General features: G+C 30.0%; 1 protein-coding gene across 7 annotated transcripts in view; it reads left to right on the top strand.

Moving 5' to 3' along the window:
- Positions 1 to 3,535: 3,535 nt before the first annotated feature.
- Positions 3,536 to 14,082, top strand: part of LOC142223451 (uncharacterized) — a 258,785-nt gene continuing 248,238 nt past the window's right edge. For 3 of the 7 annotated variants that reach the window (XM_075293337.1, XM_075293334.1, XM_075293338.1), the window contains exons 1-2: positions 3,537 to 3,904; positions 8,577 to 8,761. The gene's annotated coding sequence lies outside the window, so the exon portion shown is untranslated. Of the gene's footprint in view, positions 3,905 to 8,576; positions 8,762 to 14,082 lie in introns of all 7 variants that reach the window. The other 4 variants (XM_075293340.1, XM_075293341.1, XM_075293335.1 and 1 more) reach the window with 3 other exon arrangements.

The following is a 14,082-nucleotide window of genomic DNA, read 5'->3' on the forward strand; positions in this document are numbered from 1 at the left end:
TTGTTTTTAACAATTTTACTTGGTTGCACTTGTAATGTTTCTGGAAACTTTTTCTTGTCGATAAGCCACTCATTTTTCATTGGTCAGCTTCTTAACGTTTGCAAGAATGTAGCATCCAAAGATTTTAGTTTTCTGCAAAGAGATTTAAATTTAGTGACTTCTCTAAAGTGTTGATTTAATTTTTCATATTGACGTACCAATTATTATAAGCTATTTGAAGCAGTTCCAGTTAATTGTACACAATTTTTTCATCGGGCAGCTGTTTAATGTTTTCAAGAACGTAGAATCCATTATTTTAGTTTTCGGCAAAGAGATATACATTTAGTGACTTCCTTAAAGTTTTATTTTATTTTTTATTTTCACTTACCTATTTTTTATACCCTTCACCACTACTATAATAAGTTTGTGCATTTGTATGTAACGCCAAGAAGGAAAAGTCTGAGACCCATCGTTTAGTATACCGATCGTCTTAGAATTAAAATCTGATTTAGCGATGTCCGTCTGTCTGTCTGTCCGTCTGTCTGTCTGTCTGTCTGTTGATGTATTTTTGTTTGCAAAGTACAGCTCGCAGTTTTAGTCCGATTGTCCTAAAATTTGGTATAGGGTCCTGTTTCGGCTCAAAGACGATCCCTATTGATTTTGGAAAAAATCGGTTCAGATTTAGATATAGCTGCCATATATATTTTTCGCCGATCTGGTCATAATTGGCGTGTATATCAACCGATCTTCCTCAAATTCCGTACCTCCGAATATTTTATGAATCTCGAAAAACTTGCAAAATATCAGCCAAATCGGTTCAGATTTTGGTATAGCTCCCATATATAGCTTTCGCCCGATTTACACTCAAATGACCACAGAGGCCAATATTTTGCTCCGATTTAGTTGAAATTTTGCACAGGGAGTATAATTAGCATTGTAGCTATGCGTGCCAAATTTGGTTGAAATCGGTTCAGATTTGGATATATCTCCCATATATAGCTTTCGCCCGATTTACACTCCTATGACCACAGAGGCCAATTTTTAACTCCGATTTAGTTGAAATTTTGCACTGGGAGTAGAATTAGCATTGTAGCTATGCGTGCCAAATTTGGTTGACATCGGTTCAGATTTAGATTTAACTCCCATATATATGTTTTTCTGATTTCGACCAACATTTTCCTTGTAAAATCGCCACTGCTTAGTCCAAAAGTTGTAAAAATGACTCTAATTTTCCTAAACTTCTAATACATATATATCGAGCGATAAATCATAAATAAACTTTTGCGAAGTTTCCTTAAAATTGCTTCAGATTTAAATGTTTCCCATAATTTTTTTTCTAAAATTGTGTTCCACCCTATTGCATTAGCCATCTTAAATTTTGAGTCTATAGATTTTGTAGAAGTCTATCAAATTCTGTCCAAATCGAGTGATATTTAATTGTATGTATTTGGGACAAACCTTTATATATAGCCCCCAACACATTTGACGGATGTGATATGGTATCGAAAATGTAGATCTACAAAATGGTGCAGGGTATAATATAGTCGGCCCCGCCCGACTTTAGACTTTCCTGCTTAGTCGAAAAGTTGTAAAACAGTGGCGATTTAACAAGGAAAATGTTGACAATTTTTTGTCGAAATCAGAAAAACATATATATGGGAGCTACCCTGCCAGCATTTCAAAGTTCCATTTCATCCTCATCTCTACCACAGACTCGTAAATGTCACCACAACCATCGCAAACTGTGATGGGGGAAGCATATCAAAAAGTACAAAATGTACGTGAAAGTATTTTGCCATCACTACTGTTAGAAGAGCCATTTTATTTTTGGTGAAACGCCAAGCGCAACCAGCTTGTTACATTTTATTTAAATAAAAACGAAAATAAAGTTCTTAAAACATAGATATTACGCTTAAAATTGTGAAAGGTATATGGTGAACAATTTTCGACTTTCCAAATAGAATAAAGTGATCGTTTTTAAAATATTTTTCCACGCACGCTGTCTCCATCGAAAATAAACAAACTGGCTGATAGACGCTGCAATATGTAACTTGCTACTTACAACTCAATATCATTCTTTTATTAATGCAAAAAATTATGTTAAATGTGATGAGATAAACCGAAAAATGTTATATTTATAAGAAATTATAAATGTTTAATCAAATCAATAAACATCTACACAATCGTGTTTTACTTGACCACAATGATTCTTCTACAATTACCTTAAAATGCACTTTTTCTGATAGTTTGCAGGGGTTCTTATTGGCGTCCTTCGAAATTGATCTAAATAGGCACCTAATAATTGCACTGATGAGAAAATTTTTCGTAGTAACTTGGCGTGGTACAACTTCTCAATAGTGACGGCGCTTTTCCGACGAGTTTTTGATGTCGTATATGATTGTTTTCGACGTAGTGGGGATTCTCAGAAGCGCCCCCAAATTCAAAAAATGTTGACAGGGTTATCAGTTAAGTCCGAAGGCATAATCGATACTGCTGTGTATTTAGTCATCGCCGACAAGTCGTATCGATCCGACACAACGTAAAGCGGACCTTAGACGGTCGGATAAACACTACGACAGGGGTTCGCTTATTTTTTGTGTGTTCGTTCAAGTTTTGCCCTCACATTTCACGAACAGTTATGATAACAACATGAAGAAATAAGAAGAAGCATAAACACAAACAGTGAAGATGGACGAAAAGTTAGGTGTAAAGCCATTTTGTAATAAAAAATGGAAGAAACAATAAAAATTCCAAGCTGAATTAGCGATCCATCATTAATTCCATTGTAGAAATGCTTGTTTTAATTATGAAAATAAATTTGCTTTTTCTAATGTTTGGCGAACATGTCCTTACACGTGAAGATTTGTGCCTCCTAACCAGAAAAATCAAAGTTGTTTTGATTTTATGGCAACACGTCCCCGCAACACGCGAACATGGCCTTATATTAGCGGATTTGTCGCCGCAACGTGTTGTGTCGCAGAGTTTATCCGACCGTATAAGGTGCCCTTAAGATTCTTTACAAAAAATAAATTTTATACAAATATTCACTTTTCCTTTGTCAAAGTCAAATAATCGATTTGAGAGCAGTTGGCTAGGTTTATTTCGAGCGTATTTCCTCTTCCTTTATTCGTTTTGCTTCTGTTTTATTTCTATAGAAATTTTTGTCAAAATTTTATTTCTATAGAAAATTCTGTTAAGATTTTATTTCTATAGAAAATGTTGTCAAAATTTTATTTCTATAGTACAATTCGTCGAAATTTTATTTCTATAGAAAATTGTTGGAGAGAAATACATTGCAAAATCTACCAAAACATCAAGAATTCTACCAAACAGTAAAAATCTACCATTTTTGGTAGATTTTTGGTTTAGCAACCGTGGTATCAACACCCCATGCGGTTGTTTCATACCATGCGTTACCAACGTTATATACAACACCTATCATCGATTTTTATTCGTTATCGATTAATGTGAAACGTTGACAAACACATCTATCGAAAGATGGGGGGCCAACGAGAGACAAAGCAACGAGTACGTAATCGCTCTCTTCTCTAGTTTCGATTGTGAATTTCGACCAGAAACACCTAAAACATTGAACGGGAACATCGTTGTCGGATATAGTTTTGCGGGCGTTCGGAGGCAATTTTTTTTTGTTATAATCGATAAAACAACAAAACGAATAAAGAAAATATTTAGCTAAATACAATAAGCCTAGTAGTGCGTTGTTATATTACAAAATTATTTTGCTGAGGACTTGGATCCTCTCCTCATCGTACCTCTACTACTAATATCTAGCTTGTGATTTGCTTAATATTCAGTGCACTAAGTGTTTTGTTTTTTCTTTTTTTTTTGCAATGTTTAATTACACCCTATAAGTTTAAAGAAATAAAGTGTGTGTTCGTTTGGACTTTACTTATATACGCTATATGTAAGTTATTGTTAAAAGTTTGCAAGAAAAATTATAAAACAGTGATGCTTTAAAATAAAATTTGTTTGCTATATGCCAAAAAAAAATTGTTAAAGAAAACTGAAAATTAATGTCGTTTGTGGGTGCATGTGTTTGTGTGTGTATGTGAGAGCAGTGTATCGATGTGGTTACAAGAAGAGAACAAAAAAAAAAATATAAGACGAATAATGAGAGGAATAAACAATGCAGCAATAAAATAAAATCAGCATTTAAAGGAAAACCACTCGACTAAAATATAATAATCAACATTGTTTTAGGCCCATCCAATGATTTGCCAAATAACCAAAATTACCTCCAGCTGGCAGTATTCTCTTATAGATAAATCTTTTGTTGAAATTCTCCAGAAAAAATCAAATCATTTTATTGCTAACTTAACAATTGTTGGTTTAATTTTTTTTTTAATGTTGGGTAAAAAACACTCGTTGGGGCTTTTATCGCCATCACTTTTAGTTGTTGGTGCTTTTCATTCATAATTGTTCTTTCTAAATTAGCTGTCTGTCATTTTAGGCTAATGTTGCCAACTTTACAAAAATAATATAGGCATTTAAGGGGCTGAAGATGGATATTATATTCGGATGTTCCACAAAAACTCTAATGAAAAGTCCAAGAATATAAATGAAAACAAAAGTATTTTTATAAAATCCCGTAAAAAAAATCAAACATTCATTTGCCATACAAATCAATTATGCTTTATCAGAAGTTGTTAGAACAAATTTCATCTTAGGAGAATATAAGTATTTTTAATGCGAAAATTTACACAAAAAAATAATAAACCATGATTTTTTTTATTAGGTTAGGTGGCAGCCCGATGTATCAGGCTCACTTGGACTATCCAGTTCATTGTGATACCACAGTGATGAACTTCTCTCTTATCAGTGAGTGCTGCCCGATTCCATGTTAAACTTAATGACAAGGGACCTCCTTTTTATAGCCGAGTCCGAACGGCGTTCCTCATTGAAGTGAAACCACTTAGAGAAGTTTTGAAACACTCAGAAATGTCACCAGCATTTCTGAAGTGGGATAATCTACCGCTGAAAATCTTTTTGGTGTTCGCGGTCGAAGCAGGAATCGAACCTACGACCTTGTGCATGCAAAGCGGGCATGCTAACCATTGCACCACAATGGCTCCCATGATTTTTTATTAAAATTTTTATACAATTTTTTTCAACTAAAATAAAAGTTTAATGTTTCAACAATTTTTTTTTAATTGAACAAATTGTATCAATTTCAACACAAAATGCTTTTTTGTCTAATATTTAGTATTAAGTTAACTTATTTTTGCGGAATAATATGCCTGCCAATTTTTTCGTGTGTAAATTCCAAAGCTGCGTATATATGTGTTCGAAAAGTATCAGAACAAAGATTTCGCAGTCATTCCTCGCTAACGTTTTTTTTTTATGTGGAGTGTAGTCATTTTTCGTGCTAAAATTTAACCTTAGTACAAGACCTTAAGCAAAATTAGCTCCATAATTTTTGATTTTGGTTTTTTGCCTTTCAAATTTTTGTCTTTTTTTATCGAATTTGCTATGTATTCAAAGTAAGCTTTAATGTGAGTATGGTATTGTCTATATGGGAAAACATTTTGAAAAGCAAAGGGTCGATTTTGTGCGATAGATACCACATACACCCCATATAAATAACAATGAGAATTTACCGTGCATTATATATTTTCTTGCAAAATTTGATAAATAAGAGCTTAAATTTTAAAATGTTCATTGTTTTGAAATGTTAATTTAGGATTTTTTAAATCTTGAAAAGCCCATTTTTCCAATTTGAAGTACCCTTCTAATAAGACTTTTATATAGAGTATAAAAATTTTTCGTTCGAAATCGTTATTTCGGTACTAATCTAATTTTTTATAACAATGGATATTTAAATCAATTTTTATTTTATCTGTACCTATGTTCATTTAACGAAATAAGCCTATTACTAAGATCACGTTTCCATATAAAAAACCGTTAGCGCGGAATAAATGCGAAATCACGTTCTCTATATAAAAAACGTTAGCGCGGGATAAATGCGAAATCTTTGTGTTGAGCATTTTCAGACACATATTTATACAACTCTGGATTTTCGCACGAAAAAAAATAGGCAGGCATATTATTTCGCATAAATAAGCTAACATCCCTGGGTTTGAGATCCTATTTACGGAGATAGATGAAGATATTCGTTTTTCGCAGAAACAAACTTAGTACTAAGCAATATTTTGGAAATATTGCAAAACATTCATTTGCTTTAAGGTTTTCTAAAAATATAGTAAATGTTTGCAGGGGTCTCAACTCGAGTTTAAGGACTGTTGTTAAGTTCGCAGTATCGTGTGGAAATAGTCTACTTTTCGATAATAATTTAAATAACTTTTGAAATTGGTGCTTCGAATTTCTTCCCATTTTAGGTTAAGGTGGGTATTTAGTTCTAGTTTAGCCGCTAAAATCGTCATTTTTTCACGATTACTTTCCTTTAATAATTCATTTTAAGGAATACAAACTTTGTGAAAATTTGCTTTGGGATATTCCCCTTCAAGTTATTATAAAATCTGCAACAAATATGTATAATTTTATGACTTTTTTACTACTTTAGTTTTCACTCTAGTGAAAATTAGCGGCTAAACTCGAACTTAATACTCACCTTTATAAAAAAATGTGTCAAAAAATATATAATATTATTAACATCCCCAACATACTCCTTCTAGTCCCAATAAAAACCAGAATGAAAACTTTCATCATCGTCAACAACAATCAATTCAATTGAATTCGAGTTTAGCCGCTAATTTTCACTAAAGTGAAAACTAAATCAGTAAAAAACTGCATAAAATTATACATATTTGTTGCAGATTTTATTATAATTTGATGGGGAATAGCCCAAAGCAAACAAAGTTTGTATTCCTTAAAATGGATTATTAAAGAAAAGTAATCGTGAAAAAGTTACGATTTTAAGGTGGGTATTTAGTTCGAGTTTAGCCGCTAAAATCGTCATTTTTTCACTAAAGTGAAAACTAAATCATTAAAAAAGGCATACAAATTATACATATTTATTGCAGATTTCTTTATAACTGGATGGGGAATAGCCCAAAGAAAATGTTCACAAAGTTTGTATTCCTTAAAATGGTTTATTAAAGAAAAGTAATCGTGAAAAAATGATTATTTTAGTGGCTAAACTCGAACTTAATACCCACCTTTAGGCGCTAAAAACATGATTTTTTCACGATTGCTTTTCTTTAATAATCCATTTTAAGGGATACAAACTTTGTGAAAATTTGCTTTGGGCTTTTCCCCATCAAGTTATATTAAAATTTGCATTTTTCTTACTGATTTAGTTTTCACTTTAGCGATTTTAGCGGCTAAACTCGAACTTAATACTCACCTTAAGCGGCTAAACTCGAACTTAATACCCACCTTTAGCCTTCGCAAAAATGTTTAAAATCTTTTTGAATATAAACATTTCTCTGATTCTTTTATTTATTAGAGTATTTTCTATTTTACCTACGTTGGCAACACTATAATTTTGCCAACTAGAATATTTGACATTTTTTCGATTGTCATCGAGAGAGTATGTGTATGTGTGAGAGATAGAATGTCAATAAAAAGAACTGAGTATGAGAGAATTTCCTCCTCGTTGTTGTCATAGACTATAGACTTTAGATAGATGAGCCATGAGTGTCAAACTATTTTTGATAGTTCCGAAGATTAAGAATAAACGAGAAAAATAAGAGCACGCTTACAATCTCTTTCGTTTTCCTTTTTGTAGTTTGCCAATTTTACACAAAATTAGAACGTGTATGATGCAACAGAGGATTTATAAATAAATTAATATATTAAAAGTTCATATTTGAACAAAAAATTGTGACCAAAATCGCGAAAATACGAAATTTAATTTTGAGCAGCATTGCTCTTTACGAACAACACAAAAGCAAATGCACGAAAATTAATGTTTGGGACTGACTCTTTACGAAAAAATCAAAACGAAATGTCAGAAAATTAATTTTTGGAACTGACACATTTTTTTTAAAGAGAATAGTGGATCATCTATCTAAAGTCTATAGTCTATGGTTGTTGTCAACACCATAGACTATAGACTTTAGATAGATGAGCCATGAGTGTCAAACTATTTTTGATAGTTCCGAAGATTAAGAATAAACGAGAAAAATAAGAGCACGCTTACAATCTCTTTCGTTTTCCTTTTTGTAGTTTGCCAATTTTACACAAAATTAGAACGTGTATGATGCAACAGAGGATTTATAAATAAATTAATATATTAAAAGTTCATATTTGAACAAAAAATTGTGACCAAAATCGCGAAAATACGAAATTTAATTTTGAGCAGCATTGCTCTTTACGAACAACACAAAAGCAAATGCACGAAAATTAATGTTTGGGACTGACTCTTTACGAAAAAATCAAAACGAAATGTCAGAAAATTAATTTTTGGAACTGACACATTTTTTTTAAAGAGAATAGTGGATCATCTATCTAAAGTCTATAGTCTATGGTCAACACAGCCAACGCCAGGTGGGGGGAAATTTTGGGTGGACCATAAAAACAAGAAAGAACGATTGATTTTATTCATTAAAAAACTCAGCATTTTTGTTAATTTTTCACCGGAAAATTTATTTTTTTTTTAATTTATCTCTTTGTAGTCTTATACCATTTAATTGCACAGTGTTTTGTGTATATTGATGTTCTAAATTGAAACAACAAAAACCAAAATTAATTGAATTTCCCTACGGCTGAACATTTAACATTCGTTAAAACGCCTATTATTGGAATTTCGAAATCTAAAGTTAAAGGAATATACTTCAACTATATCAAATAAAATAATAAGGTGAGTACAGTAAAAATATTTAGTACTAATTAATTAATTTCTTAGTGTATTTAGAGGGCGGAAGATTCAATGGCATAGTTAGTTCCTACTTTGAGACAAAATAACAAGCCAAAATGATGCAATGGAAATGCTAAAACCAGAATTTTGGTATATAATGCTGCTAACATTTCTAAGTGTTTCGAAAGATACACAGTCTCACACAAGTTTACATACGATTAAAGAATTTGTATTTTATTGAAATAATAAAATATTATAAACTATGCATATACATGCTTTAATTTTTGTAAAATAATTTGAAAACATAGTATTTGTTAATTTTTAACAATATTTTTTTAGTGTGGTTTATAAAAAACAACAAGAAAGATGTTTGGTTAGTAGGTTAAAAACTCAGGGGTATGTAAACTTGTGTAAGACTGTGTATAAGTGGTATTACCCATATGGGTCTTTATCAATAAGCCAAACGTTGAACTGGACCGCCTTCATTAAATAGTTTTCAGAAATGGTTGCTAGACAAAAATCAAAAAATTGTCCTAAATTTTATTTCTCTGATTAAAGTAATGATGAAAGCTCTAAGTCGATATTAATGGTCTATTAATTTCGATGAAGAAAGGTTTTTTATCTATCGTTCCATTTGAACATTCTCTATTCATTAAGTGGCAATCCTTCTTCAAAACGTTTTGTCACAATCCGTTTGACGTATTTCTTGCAAGCATAATTTGAATATAATATCTAGTTCCCAGGTGAATAACAATTAGCCCCAATGCTAGGTACATTTTAATGAGCTTATCATCAGCATTACCACCTGTCAATTTCCAAGTCAAATTAGAAGTCCACATTTACCTCATTAACCGAATATGCACAACAATTTGTATAAATTGGGTATGCCAACCATTTGTTTCAAAATTAAATTAAAAATTCATTTCATGTGGATTAAAAGGATTTTTAATAGTAAAAAAATGTATATCAAAATAATTATATATCCTTTAACATTTCAGCAGCAGTGTTATTTTGACCATTGGACTTCCAATACAACTTCAAAGTCGTTATACATGCAATTTTGTAGTATAATTTGAACATACTGGATGTTATGCCCATATTGCACAAACAAATCATCAATTTTTGTGTTGCCCTATAAGTAACATACATCAGCTTTTGTCTAGATCAAGGAATTTAGCCTAGATGGTATGCGTCCAGAGTAATCTAGTGGTGAGTCGGATAGGTTTAGCTTGGCAAGCGAAAATATGACATGTATCAAGGGGCCTTGATTACTTATGGAACACACCTTGCCATCAATCACAGATAAATAGCAATTGAGGCTGCATTTGCCTGATTTGGACAAAAAATTTCTCTAGGCTGTGCTTAGGCTCCGAGAAGAAAAGTAACCTTGTTAGTCTTCAGCTTTTGTCTAGATCAAGGAATTTAGCCTAAATGGTACGCGTCCAGGTAATCTAGTGGTGAGTCGGATGGGTTTAGCTTGGCAAGCGAAAATATGACACGTATCAAGGGGCCTTGATTACTTATGGAACACACGTTGATATCAATCACAGATAAATAGCAATTGAGGCGGCTGCATTTGCCTGATTTGGTCACAAAAATTCTCTAGGTTGTGCTTACACTCCGAGAAGAAAAGTAACCTTGTTAGTCTTGGGCAAAATCGTTCACCATAGTGATACGGACTCGTCGTTCCTTTTGTACAAAGGAACTAGTTCCTTCAAATCGTTCCAGCTTTTTATATTTGTCAACACTGTCATCTACTGAAGGCAGACATGACATTGTTTACTTTGTGCAACGAAGTTCGTGGTCAAATGAAAGCTACAAAAAATATTAAAAATCGAGTAAAATTATCTAAAATAGTTTATAGAAATATAGGAAGAGAAATAATGAGTGAAAAATTTAAAGAAGTAACTAAACTCATTTCAAGAAATTAAGATTTTTTGTGTATTGTGAAGAGCCGCTAATCAATAATGATTCTATTGATTAGCAGCATACCAATCAATGATTTAATATACATTGTTGTCATATAGCTCAAACAAAAGTCAAAAAATCAAATTGCGATCCGCCGAACTATGGAGCGTAAGTTGAACATAAAACTAAATGACAAAAGAAACGATGAGGACGAAAGATATGGAACTAGTGACAATCGTTCCTTTTAGTGAACCGTTCATTGGAACTAGTTCGTTCCGGAACGACACAAGACTAAACCTTGTAGCTTGTCAGCTCTGTTATGCTGCTTAATCTAGAGTTGCTGTGATAATAAACCAGGATCTTCTTAAATTTGATTGTCACATTAAGGGATCTGAGAGAATTTTTTAGTTTTTGGATTATCCGCTCTCCGAAATACTGGTGATATTTCTGAATAGCCGATCGCACTCGGCTATAAAAAGGAGGTCACTTGTCATTGAGCTAAAACATGGATCGGGTAGCAGTCAGCGATAAGAGAGTTCACAATGGACTGAGTAGTCTAAGTGAGACTGAAATGTCGAGCTCCCAATATACCTTGCCTAAACTTTACTGCCAAATTAGGAATATATGAATGATGCTGTAGCATTTTTAACCCTATTTGATGGTAGCCAAGCAGGAGAACAACTTTTTCTTCACCAAGGTGGCCTTTCTTCAATTCAATTCAACACCGAATCAATGCAATAATTCGGAACAGTAAATCTACAATAGAAACTGCAGAATTTGACTGTGGCAAAGGGCGAGAACAATTTTTTCTTCGCCAAGGAGGTAAATTTTCCCTACCTTCCAGTTAGTCAAAATTTTATTTCTAAAGAAAATTTTGTCAAAATTATATTTCTATAGAAAATTTTGTCAAAATTTTATTTCTATAGAAAATTTTGTCAAAATTTTATTTCTATAGAAAATTTTGTCAACATTTTATTTCTATAGAAAATTTTGTTAAAAATTTTATTTCTATGGATAATTTGACAATATTTTATTTCTATAGACAATTTTGTCAAAATTTTATTTCTATAGACTATTTTGTCAAAATTTTATTTCTATACAAAACTTTGTCAAAATTGTACTTCTATAGAAAATTTTGTCAAAATTTTATTTCAATAGAAAATTTTGTTAAAATTTTATTGCTATAGAACATTTTGTAAAAATTTTATTGCAATAGAAAATTTTGTCAAAATTTTATTTCTATAGAAAATTTTGTCAAATATTTATTTCTATAGAAAATTTTGTCAAAAATGTATTTGTATAGAAAATTTTGTCAAAAATTTTGTTTCTATGGATAGTTTCACAATATTTTATTTCTTCAGAGAATTTTGTCAAATTTTTATTTCAATAGAAAATTTTGTCGAAATTTTATTTCAATAGAAAATTTTGTCAAAATTTTATTGCTATAGAAAATTTTGTTAAAATTTTAGTTCTATAGATAATTTTGTCAACATTATATTTCTACCATACCGAAAATTTTGTCAAAATTTTATTTCTATAGTAAATGTCAAAATTTTATTTCTATGGAAATTTTTGGCAAAATTTTATTTCCACATAAAGTTTGTTAAAATTTTATTTCTATAGAAAATTTTGTCAAAAACTTATTTCTTTAGAAAAATTTGTCAAAATTTTATTTCTATCGAAAATTTTGTCAAAATTTTATTTCTATAGAAAATTTTGTCAAAATTTTATTTCTTTAGAAAATTTTGTCAAAATTTTATTTCTTTAGAAAATTTTGTCAAAATTTTATTTCTTTAGAAAATTTTGTCAAAATTTTATTTCTTTAGAAAATTTTGTCAAAATTTTATTTCTATAGATTTTTTTTTTCAAAATATTATTGCTATGGAAAATTTTGTCAGAATTTTATTTCTATAGAAAAGTTTGTCAAAATTTTATTTTTATAGAAAATTTTGTCAAAATTTTATTTCTATAGAAAATTTTGTCAAAATTTTATTTCTATATAAATTTTTTTCTAAATTGTAGTTGTATAGATAATTTTGTCAACCTTTCTATAGAAAATTTTGTCAAAATTTTATTTCTATAGAAAATTTTGTCAAAATTTTATTTCTACCATGTCGAAAATGTTATCAAAATTTTATATCTATAGAAAAACTTTATCAAAACTTTATTTCTTAGAAAATTTTGTCAAAAATTTATTTCAATAGAAAATTTTGTCGAAATTTTATTTCAATAGAAAATTTTGTCAAAATTTTATTGCTATAGAAAATTCTGTCAAAATTTTAGTTCTATAGATAATTTTGTCAAACTTTTAGTTCTATAGATAATTTTATCAACATTATATTTCTACCATACCGAAAATTTTGTCAAAATTTTATTTCTATAGTAAATGTCAAAATTTTATTTCTATGGAAATTTTTGGCAAAATTTTATTTCCACATAAAGTTTGTTAAAATTTTATTTCTATAGAAAAACTTTATCAAAACTTTATTTCTTAGAAAATTTTGTCAAAAATTTATTTCTATAGAAAATTTTGTCAAAATTTTATTTCTATGGATAATTTGACAATATTTTATTTCTATAAAAAACTTTGTCAAAATTTTAGTTCTATAGATCATTTTGTCAACATTATATTTCTAGAATATTGAAAATTTTCTCAAAATTTTATTTCTATAGAAAATTGTCTCAAAATTTTTAGAAATTTTTGTCAAAATATTATTGCTATGGAAAATTTTGTCAAAATTTTTTTCTATAGAAAATTTTGTCGAAAATCTATTTCTATAGAAAATTTTTTCAAAATTTTATTTCTATAGAAAATGTTGTCAAAATTTGATTTTTTTTTTTCGAGAATTTTGTCAAAATTTTATTTCTATAGAAAATTTAACAATATTTTATTTCTATAGAATTTTTTTTCTAAATTGTAGTTGTATAGATAATTTTGTCAACATTGTATTTCTGTAGAAAATTTTGTCAAAATTTTATTTCTATAGAAAATGTCTAAATTTTATTTCTATAGAAAATTTTGTTAAAATTTTATTTCTATAGAAAATGTTGTCAAAATGTTATTTCTATAGAAAATTTTGTCAATATTTTATTTTTATAGATGGAGAGGTATGTTTCGCAAAATTTACCAAGAAATCAAGAATTCTACCAAACAATAAAAAATCTATCATTTTTGGTAGAATTCCACCATATGTGGCAACTGTGATGTAGGATCGGCTTGATTCGAAAACATTCAGTGCCCTTGAAAATAAATGTTCATTATACCCCCTTAAACACATGATCACATCTGACTTTTTAAGCTCCTTAGAGCTCTCTGAAACAGAAAGGTTCAATTTTTCCTTCCCACAAATTAAGATTTTTTTTCATGCACTGAATTAAAAATCAATCTAAATCGTCAACATTTTACGTCCTTCGCA

This window comes from Haematobia irritans, chromosome 2, assembly GCF_050003625.1.
Source record: "Haematobia irritans isolate KBUSLIRL chromosome 2, ASM5000362v1, whole genome shotgun sequence".
Taxonomy (NCBI): Eukaryota; Metazoa; Arthropoda; class Insecta; order Diptera; family Muscidae; genus Haematobia; species Haematobia irritans.